This window comes from Chiloscyllium plagiosum, chromosome 5, assembly GCF_004010195.1.
Source record: "Chiloscyllium plagiosum isolate BGI_BamShark_2017 chromosome 5, ASM401019v2, whole genome shotgun sequence".
Classification (NCBI taxonomy): Eukaryota; Metazoa; Chordata; class Chondrichthyes; order Orectolobiformes; family Hemiscylliidae; genus Chiloscyllium; species Chiloscyllium plagiosum.
In genome coordinates, this window is record NC_057714.1 from 3385588 (window position 1) to 3399387 (window position 13800).

Below are 13800 nucleotides of genomic sequence, written 5' to 3' on the forward strand. Positions count from 1 at the left end.
CGTCTGCAATGGGATACAGACAGGGGGAGGGTCAGATCGTCTGCAATGAGATACAGACAGGGGAGGGCAGATCGTCGGTAATGGGATACAGACAGTGGGAGGGCAGAGCGTCTGCAATGGAATACAGACAGGGGGAGGGCAGGTCGTCTGCAATGGGATACAGGAGAAAGTGAGGTCGCCTTCCTGACCTGCAGTCTTCTTCTTGTCCTCTCCGCCTCCATCCTACTCCGACCTATCACCCTCACCTTGTCCTCTTTCCACCTATCACATTTCCAACGCCCCTCCTCCAAGTCCCTCCTCCCTACCTTTTATCTTCTCCTGCTGAACACTCTGTGCTCATTCCTGAAGAAGGGCCTGTGCCCGAAACGTCGAATCTCCTGTTCCCTGGATGCTGCCTGACCTGCTGTGCTGCTCCAGCAATAAAGTTTCAACTCACTGGGCTTTTGTTTGTTATTCACTGATTTTTTTTCCCCCCACTCAACCTGTTCAGAACTGTTATTACACACTTTTCTATAAACTACTTCCAACACATTGATATCCATTCTTAAATAAAGTGACCGATGGCCTCAGCTGTGCCCTGTATAACGGAAGCATAATCTTCCTATTTTTGCACTGAATTTCCTACATGATCACTGACAATATAGCTTTCCCAGTTACTTGCTGTACCTGCATGCTAACCTTTAGTAATCCATGCATTTCGACATCCAGATCACGCTGTATCCAAGTTCTGCAATCTCTCACCATTTGCATTGTATGCTTCTTTTCAGTTTTATCTGTTAAAAATGGACAATTTTGCCATTTCCCACATAATATTCCATTGTTGAACATCTTGACCACTCACATAACATACCTATATATTTTTGCAACTGCGTGGTGTCCTCTTCATAACTTTCTTTTCAAATTTCATTTGTAAAGTTGATAACCATATCTTTTCATTTGTCCAGAGTATTTATATAGAATCATAGAGTCCCTACAGAGTTGGGATCCCTCCAGGATGTGGCCCATCAGGTCCACACTGATTTTTCGAACAGCATCGCACCTAGGGCCCACACCACTACCGTATTCCTGTATCTTACCTCCTCACAAAGCTCCAACAGACCGGTCCAACATGACTTCCCTTTCACAAAACCATGTTGATTATGCCTGGAATACTTTGAACTAATCTATGTGCCCTGCTATAATCGCTTCACTAATAGCTTTGAACATTTTCCCTGGGTTAAACAAATTGGCCTGTAGTTTCCTACTTTCTGGTTCTCTCCCTGTTTGAATAAATTAATTATATCCATGGCACCAATCTAATGGCACCATTCCCGAATCAGGGTCGCTTTGGAAAATTAAACCAGAGCAGCAACTCTCATTAGCCACTTCTTTTAAGATGCCAAGATGAAGTCCACCAAGATCCAATCTTGTCCTCCTACACCTCTAATAATTCACTAGGTACCATTTGTTTTCTTCATTCTCTCTTTGGATGTGGGTGACACTGACAGGCACTGGTATTTATTACCCATTCCTGGTTGACCTTGAGAAGCTTGTGGTGAGCTGCCTTCTTGAACTGCTGCAATCCACATGCTGTAGGTTTACTCATAAAGTCCTTATGGAGGGAATCCCAGGATTTTCACCCAGCGACAGTGAAGGAATGGTGATGTATTTTCATCCTTATTAATATTTGATTTGTTTGGACTTATTTACTGTCACATATATTTTGTTACAAAATACTGTGATAAGTGTTGCCACTCTCCGGCACCATCTTAAAACATAGAAAAATAAACCAAAACATAGAATCTAAAGGCAGAAGAATAAAGAAAATGTGTTCAACCTTAAAGCTGTTCTTGTTAAGTGCTCCACAATAGGTCAGGTGGCCAGGTACTGTCACCCCTGGACTCTGAACTGCCACTCTTCAGCACCATCTTGCCTCCACTGATGCCCTCACCACAACATGTCCGCACTAGACCTCACCAGTGCAGACACCACCGATGCTGCTGGAACCGCACAGGCACAAACCCAACTCTGCTACCGCCATGAGTCTGCTTCAGGCCCACCTCACCAATGCAGCCACTGCTGATGCTGCAGAGTCTTATAGTGGACCCACACCCACCTGCACCACTGGCTCCATGAATCTGCACTGGACACAGCCAGGAACACCAATTCACCTCCACCACCACTACCACAGGTCCGTGCTGGGCCTGCTCAGAATATCACGAGTCCACACTGGGCCCACTCACTTAGTGCCATGAGTCCACACTGGGCCCACTCACTGAGTGACATGAGTCCACACTGGGCCCACTCACTGAGTGACATGAATCCACACTGGGCCCACTCACTGGGCCGTCAGGGAGATAATTCCAGGATTTTGATCCAGGGATGGTGATATATTTCCAAGTCAGGCTAGTGAGTGGTTTGGATGGGAGCTTGCAAGTGGTGGTGTTCCCATGTTTCTGTTACCCTTGTGCTTCTAGATAGAAGTGGTTATGTGTTTGGAAGGTGCTGTCTAAGGATCGTTGGTGAATAGCACACATTGCAGTTACTACACATCGGTGGTGGAGGGAGTAAATGTTTGTGGATCAGGTGCTGAACAAGTGGGCTGGTTTGTCCTGGATGGTGTGAAAATTCCAGGCAAGTGAGAAGTATTCCATCACAATCCTGACTTATGCCTTGTAGGTAATGGGCAGGTTTTGGGGAGTCAGGAGGTGATTTACTGGCCACACTATTCCTAGCCTTTGACCTGCTCTTGTAGCCACTGTTAGAGACAAAAAAACAACTGTAGATGCTGGAATCCATTGTAGACAAGCAGGAGGCAGGAAGAACAGAGCAAGGCAGGCAGCATCAGGGGGTGAAGTCAATATTTCGGGTGTAACTGTGTTTATGTGGTGAGTCCAGTTGAGTTTCTGGTCAATCGTAACCCAAAGGATGTTGATAGCGGGGGATTCAGTGATAGTAACATCATTGAATGTCAAGGGGCAGTGGTTAGGTTGTTTCTTATTGGATATGGTCATTGCTTGGCAATTGTGTGGCACAAATATGATTTGCCACTTGTCAGCCCAACCTATATTGCTAATTCTGTGCTTTCCAGCCCTTTTTTAAGTTTTAAAAAATAGTCTCATATCCACTCTTCTCCCTCAAACTGATTGTAAATTTAATTTTATTATGGTAGTTGCTACCTAAGGATGCCTTTAATGTGAGATTATATAATCCTTTTTCATTGCACAATGCTAGGTCTAGTGTGGTCTGATGTCTGATTAGCTCCAGAGTACTCTGCTCTAAGAAATGTATCCTGAAAATCTCTATAAGCTCCTAACCTAGGCTATCAAAACTGTTTCCACATCTTGGTTTCTGGAACTTAGATCGCCAGTCTCTGTTGTGCTAATGCCACTATTAATTAACAAGGCACACAGAGTTTGTAATATGAAAATATAAATGCAGAGATTCACTTAAAAAATACTTTCGGCCAATGAGGGTTAGATCTTGAAGGAAAATAAAAGGACAGGGTGCTGAATGTTCAGATGACTGTTGTTCTGGCGTTCTGACATGTATAAGTGCTGCCACCAAGCACATGCAGTTATGTTTGAGATCTTCCTCAGGGAACACACTATCGAGGATTCTCCTGAACTCTCTGACAGAGAACAATCAGGTTTTTCATTAGGTTCACAAAGACGAATTTTTTCCAGAAAGGGGTCTGGACAACTGGGTAGCTCTTCTTCAACAGACATTCAACACTCAGCCCAAACAATATCCAAACCAGACACCACCACCATACCATCATAAACCCAGTACAAACAGCTAGGTGTTTTCCCTGAAATGAGTTCAAACAAACAACACTAGTAATTATCTGGAACCATGTGGTTTCCAAGAAATGCCTTGTACAATAATATAGTTCTGATGTATCTTTTCACTGACCTTTTAAAAAAGCAATCTAGGTATCAATCTCAAGCCCACAAAAATATTAAACATGATTTACCTTAACACCCTGTTCAGGCAGACACCATACAAATGAGCAACAATTGAGTCCTGTAAGTCATGGAATTGGACTGATGAAGAGAGCTTTAAATTAAAAGGGGGTAAGTGAAGGGAAATTTGGAAATTGAAAGAAGTATTTTAAGGCAAAATAGAGGTGTAGCAATTTACATAAATACAAGCAGAATGAGACAGAACCTGTCAACGCTAAGGTCCGTGCAAAGAATCCTAAAAATATAAAACTACCATCTCTTTAACTGAAAGCATTCATTATAAAAGATACAATCTACTGGCACAAATAAATGATTTAGGGCTAATCATCATCATTATAGGAACCTGACTGCAAAGTATTTATAGTTAGGAAAGAAATATTCAAGTGTGCACAATGAACAACATCAAAAGGCAGTTAAAAGGAGGAAGAGTAGCCTTTACAATAAGGAATAACGTTAGGACAGTAATGAGAAGGAATCTTGGCTCATAGGATGAGCAAGTAGAACCAGTATAGATGGATATTAGGAATAACAAGGGCCAGAAAATATTGGTGAGAATAATTTATAAGCCAATTTAATTGTGCTGTCGCGCAGAGCGATCAGCAAGAAATAATTGCAGCTTATAACAAATGCAATGCAATAATCTTTATTTTAACTCTAAAAACCAATTTGGCAAAAATGAGTTTATGTAATGCTTTCATGAGATCTTCCCAGAATCAACTCTGTGAAACCATAGAGAAACAAAAATATTTTAGATAAACTACTGTGTAATGAGCTTAGTTTAATTAATAATATAATACTAAAAGGGCCTCTGGAGGAAAAATGATCACAGTACAGTTTAATTTTGTATGAAGTTTGAGTGACATTCTTAAGTCACTCGTAGAATAGGAGTTGTAAATATGAACAAATCCAACTACATAGAAGATTGTCAGCTAATGTTGATTGGACAAATACATTTAAAGGCATGGTAATAAATTAACAGTGGAAAATATTTAGGGAAACTATTCCAAACTTGATTCTAAATGTTTATCTAAAATATGTTCCATTCAAAATAAAGCCTCAGTGAGAGAGATCTGTGTGTACTTTAGAAGCGGAGTTAAAGGTAGTATTGGATTATAATATTGCGAAGAACAGTATTAGGCCTGAGATTTGAGAGAGTTTTAGAAGTTAGCAAAGGACAACCAAAAATTTGATAAGAAAGGAAAAGAATAATTGAGAATAAACTAGCAAGGAATGTAAGAACTTTTAGAAGTAAATAAAAAAAGAGTAGCTAAAATAATGATCCCTTAGAGACAGCGAGAAGAGAAACAAAATATAGAGAGACATGGAACTAATACTTTGTGAGGTCTCCATAGTAGAAGGCATTAATTATATACCAGAAGAAGATAACCAAGTGAGTAATAAGGGTATGGAAATTTAGATAATTAACATTTGCAGAGAAAATGTATTGGCATAAGTTAAGGTCTAAAATCTAACTGAATCGCAGACTGTGATGTCCTATATCTTAGAGTTCTAAAAGAAAGCATTGCAGAGATAGTGGATGAACTGGTTATGGTTTACCAATACTTTCCGGTTCTATAACCATCCCTGCCCTTTTCCATAACTATTGATTCCCCTTTTGATCAAGGATCTGTCTCAGCCTTAAATTCTGAGACACCACTTAATTCTGAGATTACGCCTCTGGTCCTCGACTTTCCCATGAGGGGAAACATCCTCTTGGCATTTACCCTCTCAAGCCCCTTAAGAATCCTATATGTTTCAATGAGATTACCTCTCGTGCTTTTAAACTCCAATGACTAGAATCCCATCCTGTTTAACCTTCGCTGATAAGAAAATCCAAGACATCAGGGATCATACCAGTGAATCTTATTTGAAATGGCTCCAATGAAATAATATCTTTTCTTAAATAAGGGGACCAAACTGATCATAGTCATAGTGCTAAGGCCTAGCTATTTTACAATCTAATCGATTACTTTTAAAAAAAGAGACTGAGTAAAATATTTAAGTTTGTTAAAGATACAATATTAATCATGATTGTAAGTTGTGAGGAGGCCACAAAGAGGCTACAGAGATGTAGATACAGTGAGTAAGTAACAAGGTGACAGAAGGAGTATAACATGAGGAAGTGTGATGTTATTAGCAATTAAAAAGGCAAATGACATGGTTTTTATTGTAAGGAGCTGCAGTAAAAGAACCAGACAGTCTTACCTCAATTGTACAGGCCTTCGTCTATGCCACAAAACTGTGCACAGTTTTGGTCACTCGGGAGATGCTTGCCCTGATTGTGGTACGAAATGTTCACTAGATTAGATCCTGGGATGGTACAGTTCAACTATGATGAAAGGCTGGAGGTTTGAAGAATGAGAGGAAATCTCATTGAAACATACATGATTATGACAGTGTGATACAAAACCGATCAAACAATGACTTTCAGAAGGAATTAGACAAGACAGACATTCTTCCAGGGAGCTGGCATGAATGACTTTGATCTGTACAGTAATCGTTCTACAATTCATTTGTGGGTCTAACTGAAAGGGCCCAATGGGCTAAAGACAGACAGGATGTTTCCTGACAGGCTGGGAAATCTAGAACACGGTGGGTCCACCATCTCAGGATAAGAGATTTATTATTTAGGATTGAAATGAGGAGAATTTTCTTCACTCAAAATATTGTGGATCTTTAGACTTTTAACCCAGAGGCTTCTGGATGCTCTAACGCTGATTATGTTCGAAGCAACAATGGAGGAACTTTTGATCTCTCATGAAATCAATGGCTATGGAGAAGTTAATGGAAGGTAGAGTTGAGATTGAATAATGAAGCAGGCATAGAGTCCACAAGATCCACCCCGCTGTCCATATTTCTTGCTTTTAACTGTTAACCAAATGCTTTTAATACAGTGTAAACATCTCATAATCTAATCTGTTGTCAGTTTACTGTTATTTTATGCACAGTTTTCTTTCTTGACAGAGGCATAAAATACTAGTAGTGGTTCCCTCCTCCAAAGTCCAGTGGCACTGTGAATAAATGTAAGATTCTGCTGATAGTTTGGCTATGATCAGCCAAGCTAGCGCACACCTGGAATCTTCCTGTCCAGTATGACCAAACAGAAAATTGCCCATTGTGCTATAGAACTTCATTGATTAATGGCTCATCAGTCAATAGATTGTCATTATCATGCATTGACAAGCATGGAGTTCTACTGGAAATCAGTATCAATGTTCCTGCTTCTTCTCTTTAAAGAAAATTGAAATTTTATGAATTGGATTTCTACACAGTGTCCATGTTAGAGGATTCTCTTTGTGGGTAATCTATTGAAACTACTTGCTGTTTGACAAAAGTAGAGAAGGCCTCTTCTAAAATGGAAACATTTATGACATTACAGTATGTTTACCATTGCCATTTGTGTGGAAAATATTCTTAGTCATTCTTTTAATATTTATGAAGAACCATAAATTAACACTTTGTGTATTAGTGATGGAAGTCCATGCATTGACTAATGTGGCCAAGTTTCAAAATGAGAGATAAATTGAGTCAGATGATGTGTTTTTCAGATCTGTGGGAGGTTGCTTTTCACACTGGGTCTATCCTTCAATAGAAGTGATCAGTTGAAATTGTAAAAGCAAAAGTCAACAGTTGAATGATTAGATTTCAACAAACTCCCCAATTTCCCCCCTACTTCCCTTTTGGTTCCCCCTGAAAAACACCTTGATTTGCTTCATTGCATGAAACATGCTGTATAAATGAAGAAGATTACATGAAGTGTTTATATAATGACATATATTGTATAGAAGCTATTAGCTGCTAAAACTCTGATCACTAATCTTATACAGTACTGTAAATAATCCAATATGTTATATAATGAAACAGCTTTACAACATATTTTTATCTAGTCTAATGATCAGCAACACCCTGATATCAAAGCAGTCCATGTATCTGATTACAAAGAGGAAAATAAATGTGATTTTTGAAGCTTCAATCTTATTCTAACAATGAAAGGGCACAATCTGTGTAATCAAAATTCAAATAAATTTCAGGCATCAGCGAGACCAGATACTTGCTCTCTCGAAGTTACTGCAGAAAAAAAAAGAAATTCTTTTTCAACTCATACTGCAAAATTTAAGAAGCCATTTTTATTTCATTTCCTGTTTAATCTGTTTACTGCTTACAAGGTAGGTGGCAGCTAAGAACAACTATAAGCCAAAGCACACTGGCATTTATGAGAAGGTTAATGATTGTGATGCAATTGCTGGTGGTTAGATAAGTGTTAAGCAATAAGCAATAATAGTTTCTGTATATTGCATAATAGTAAAAGATACACATTTCTGAGCTAAATATTGCAACAAGTGGTGTAACCACCATCAAGTGTTAACCTTTTCTTGTCACTCCCTTTAGTTAGAAAGGTGCCCTGAATCTTATACAGAGCCAGTTGACAACAACAACATCAATCAAACAAAATAGTAGTAATAGAAGTTAGAGTTATAGAGGTCGGCAGCACAGAGAAAAGGTCCTTCAGCCCATCATAGCCACGCTGATCAAAAACAACCACCTAAATATTCTAATCCCATTTACCAGCACCAGGCCCATAGCCTTGTATGCCTTGGCATCACAAATGCACATCGAAATAACTTCTTAAATATTGTAGGAGTTTCTGCGTCAACCACCCTTACAAACAATGAGTTCCAGATCCGCAACACCCTCTGGGAGGAAAGGCTTTTCCTCACATCCTCTTACTTTAAATCTTTATCTGTGTTACTGATCCCTCCGCCGAGGGAAATATTTCTTTCTGTCTACCCTATCTATGTCCCTCATAATTTTATACATCTTAATTGTGTCCCCTCGTCTGTTCCAAAGAAAAATTACCCCAGTGTGTCCAATCACTCTTCATAACGGAAAGTCTCCAGCCCAGAAAACATCCTGGTAAATCTCCTTTGCCCCCTTTCCAGTGCAATCACATCCCTCCTTTAATGTGGATTCCAGTACTGCACACAAAAATCCAGCTGAGGCCTAAGCAACATTTTATGCAGTTCCAGCATAACCACCCCAGCTCTTAAACTTTGTGTCTTTGCTAATAAAGGCAAGTATACTATATGCTTTCTTAACCACTTTATCCACCTTGCCTGATACCTTAAAGTTCCAGGCGACATACACATCAAGGTCCCTCTGATCCTCAATTCTTCCCAGAATCCTAATGCTCTTCATGTATTCCCTTGCCTTGTTTGTCCTGTCCAATTGCATCACCTCACACTTCTCCCATTGAATTCCATTTGTCACTGATCAGCCCAGTTTGACCAGAACATCCATATCCTCCTGCAATCTAAGACTATCTTCCTCATTATTTACCACCCAGCAATTTTTGTATTATCTGTGAACTTACTGACCAACCTTCCTACATTAAAAGTCTAAATCATTTATGTAAGCCACAAATAGCATGGATCCCAACACTGATCCCTGTGGTATTCCACTGGACACAGACTTCCAGTCAGAGAAATCTCCCTCCACCATCACGCTCTGCTTTCCTGCCACTCAGCCAATTATGGATCCAGTTTTACTAAATTTCCTTAGATCCCACAGGCTCTTAGCTACAAGTCTCCCATGCAGGACCTTATCAAAAGCTTTGCTGAAGTCCAAGTAGACTATATCAAAAGCACTCTCCTGTTATACACACCTGGTCAACACTTCCAAAACTTCAGACAAATGTGCAGGTCAGGTGAACTGGCCATGCTAAATTGCCCACAGTGTTAAGTGCATTAGTCTGGGGTAAATATAGGGTAGGGGAATGGGTATGGATAGGTTACTCTTCGAGTGTTGTTGTGGACTTGTTGGGCCGAAGGGCCTGTTTCCATACTGTAGGGAATCTAATTTAATCTAAAAAGCTGGTCAGACATGACCTCCCCTTAACAAAACCATGCTGGCTCTTCCTGATTCATCCCTGCCTCTCCAAATGCACATTAATTGTGTTCCTCAGGAATTCTTCCAATAATTTCTCCACCACTGAGGTTAGACTGATTGGCCTGTAACTTCCTAGTTTATACCTTGTTGCCTTCTTGAATAATGGTACCACATTGGCTGTCCTTCAGCACCTCTCCTGACACCAGACAGGAATTGAAAATTTTTGCAAGTCATCCATACTATTTTCTCCCTTTTTTCACTCAACAACCTGGGATACAAGATATCTGGCCATGGAGATTCATCTACTTTTAAGCCTGTCAGCCCACTCAGAAACCTCTCCCTGTCTATGCTAATTTAAAAAATTGTATCACAGATCTTTTCCCTGATTTCTATACTTATACCATCATCTCACCAGTGAGCACCACACACTAGTTATTCATTTAAAACTCTCCTACATCCCCTGGCTCAATGCACAAATTACTGCTGATCCTTAATGGGTCCTACTCCTTTATCCTTTTATCTTAATGTATTTGTAAAACAACTTAAGAATTTCTATTATTTCACCTACCAGTAAGCTTTCATGTCTCCTTTTTGGCCTCCTAATCTTTTAAAGTTCCCTCTTGCACATATTATATTCATCTCCAGCTTCTGCTGCTTTGAGTATTTGGAATCTGTCACAAACCTCCCTTTTCCTCTTAATCTATCAGGGTTCACAATATTTGATAGTCCAGCCCTTTGTCTTCATTGGAACATGGTGGCCCTTTACTCTCAATATTTCCTTCTTGAATCCCATTGTACTGAGACAGATTTGCCTGAAAGTATCAGGTCCCATTCCACTCTGGCTAAACCATCTGATCTGACCGTATTCAAATTATACAGGAGCAACAGCAGAAAATGTTGGAAATACTCAACAAGTCAGCCAGAGTTGAGGAAAACAGAGCTTAAGTTGCAGCTCAATGACCTTTGTCAAAACTGAGAGCAGTTAGAGATATTTGAGGTTTCAAACAAGTGAAAGGGAAGAAGTTTAGAGAAAGAACAACAGGAAAGCTCGATGGTAGACTGAAAGAGAGGAGAGATTAAATGACAACAGTGTTGGTGGCCAAGGGCCAGAGAAAATAGCAATGAGACAAGGGATCTAGATGTCCTAGTGCATAAATAATATAACTTTAGAATGCAGGTTCAGCAAGTGATTAGGAAAGATACTGAAATGTTACTCTTTATTGCGAGGGTAATGGAGTACAAAAGTAGGGAGGTTATGCACTAATTATACTAGGCATTAATGATATCACAGCTGGAGTACTGTGCACAGTATTTGTCTCCTTATTTAAGGAAGAATATAAAAAATGTGGAAGCATTTCAGAGGTTTATTGTTATCGGCAATGGGCTAACATATCATTGGCATGATATTTCCTTCATGGGTCCCACAGTTCTGAGACAAGTTTGCCTGAAAGTATCTGCTCTCTTTCTATTCTGTCCAAACCATATCTGATCTGATCTTATTAAAATTATACTGGAGCAAAATCAGGAAATGCTGCTTCATTATTATCACTGTAATTTAAATCTGACTAACTAAGATGAGAAACAAATACAACTATTGGACAGCTTAACAATGAGTAAAGACTGCACTTTAACAATTTCCATATGTGACTAATATGCTAAACTACAATGCTCTGTTTATATTTAATATTTGTTTTGCATTCCACAAAGCAGAGCTCCATCAATTTGAAAGACCATTGTCCTCTATTAAAATATATTTATCAGCTCTGTTTGAGATCAATCCATCACTCCCTCTGTTTGCATGATCCTGTACACACCAGATACAGAACTGCTTGGCATACTATGGATACCTGATGTCTAGTCCAAGGATCAGTACTTTCACTAGTCCATTTCTTTCTCCTTCCGTTACACGATAAGTACAATGAGCAAACTCATTTTAGTTCATCCATCAAGAAAGACCCTCAAGCTGCCTCTATCACCTCATTTCAATCCATTTGGCTGTAAATACTTCCTGGAGGTCTATGCTACAGCTCTATCTAGAAGTTCACTTCTGTATTGTAAATTCTTTATTCTTAAAATGTTTAGATATTAGTCCTAATTTGACCTTTAATTTGAACTGTAACCTATTGATTTGTTCTCCCAACTCAAATTAAAATAAATTGTGGATTTATAGTTTGCAGTTTTACATACCTCTTTAAGATCACCTGTCAGAGCCTCTTTTCATGAATGAATAGCCCCCATTTCTCCAGTCTTTCCTCACTGTCCACGTTTGCTAGGGACGAGGCTTGTGATTCTACTCTGTATGGCCCCAAATACGTGAATGTCTCTCTGTGTTTCAGTGACCTAAGTGAGCACAGAACTCAAGATGTGGTCTGACTAGAGAACTACAGTTTGATCACAACTTCCTGATTGGTAGCTACTGCTTTGGCTAAGTAGTTCAACTGTCTACTGGCTTTATTGATTCCTGCTCTATATCAGTTGGAATTGTTAAGGTCGGTTTTTGATGTCATTGGGCATGAAACTTGGCTTGTAGGTCACTAGGGGTGGCATGGTGGCTCAGTGATTAGCACTGCTGCCTCATAGCGCTAGGAACCTGGGTTCGATTCCAGCCTCGGGTGACTGTCTGTGTGGAATTTGCACATTCTCCTTGTGTCTGCATGGGTTTCCTCCCACAGTCCAAAGATATGCAGGCTAGATCAATTGGCCATGCTGAATTGCCCATAGGGATGTGTAGGTTAGGTGCATTAGTCAGGGGCAAAAATAGGATCGGGGAATGGGTCTGGGCGGGTTACTCTTTGGAGGGTTGGTGTGGACTTTTTGGGCCAAAGGGCCTGTTTTCTAATTCTAAACCTGCCCATTATAGAATTGGATTGTTTTCTATGATTGACAGCCCATCTGCAATGTTGGTTTTATGCTGACGGCAGGTTAAAATCAACTATGGATCATTGGTACTACTGTGTCTCTTTCAACTTCACCACATTAGACATTTTTACCTATGGATACATGTCACCCATTTCCTTCCTTTGCATATTGAAGGTCATTTGCTATTTTTGTTTTACACACTCAGGTAATTACTATTATTCAGTGTGTCCCCTTTGTACAGTCTGCAGTCCTTCTCTTGTTGAGTTGGATGAATCTATCAGCATCATTGCAGAACACAGCATTAGTATGTTAAGGCTGAATTTAGATGCACAGCTAATTCAGGGGCCACACTATAATACAGTCTGGCCACTATTCTAGATCATCCAACAAGGTGTCCACGTAGAGCAAATAGGGGATTAAGACAGTGAACAGTGGCAAGGAGATTGAACAGACAATATTGTAGGAGCTTTGCCTGCTGTTCATCTGCTTATATGCTATTGAATACCAAATTGACAGCACTAATATAGTTCATAGGATGACTTCAGTGTAACCTTGCTTTATTTTTTGAAATGTGATGATCACCTAAAGCTTCGTTTCTTGGTGGTTCCCCTTGGTGATTACACGGAGCTGCCATGGTCCACAAAAAGGTCTTTATCTGTTTTGTGTTCCCCAGGGCAGGTGTACATGAGGTAACCAGTTCATGTATACCATGGGAGTTTGTGAGAAAAATTCTCTTAAAACTGATACAGCCCTCAAATTCTGAGCAGGGCCTGAGATGTAGACTCCACCACTGACACAGCCATGCTTGAAATTTATGTGATCAAAGGGGGAATAACATGACAAAATGTTCTAATAAGGAATGAACTCTATGTACATCCTGACATCCACAATGACCGGGAATGGTAAGCCCTTGAAAGGACCTGCATAGTCAATGTGAAACCGAGTCTCGGGTTTACCTGGGCATTACCACAAATATGGGGGAGCTGCTAGCGGTAATGTTTCTCCTCGTTGCCACTCTGGGCACTGCGCCACCAATGCTGCTATGTCTGCATCCAATCCTGGCCATCAGACATAACTTCTCACCAACACCTTTGTTTTGGAGACCCCTGGA

General features: G+C 40.0%; 1 long non-coding RNA gene across 1 annotated transcript in view; it reads right to left on the reverse strand.

Annotated features, from left to right (window-relative positions):
- LOC122549669 overlaps positions 1-12099 on the reverse strand; it is a 46238-nt gene extending 34139 nt beyond the window's left edge. Inside the window, exons 1-2 of the long non-coding RNA XR_006311633.1 lie at positions 12018-12099; positions 6150-6286 (exon numbers count right to left, since the gene is read on the reverse strand). This is a non-coding gene — a long non-coding RNA (uncharacterized LOC122549669). The remainder of the gene's footprint in view (positions 1-6149; positions 6287-12017) is intronic.
- Between the last annotated feature and the right edge of the window lie 1701 nt (positions 12100-13800).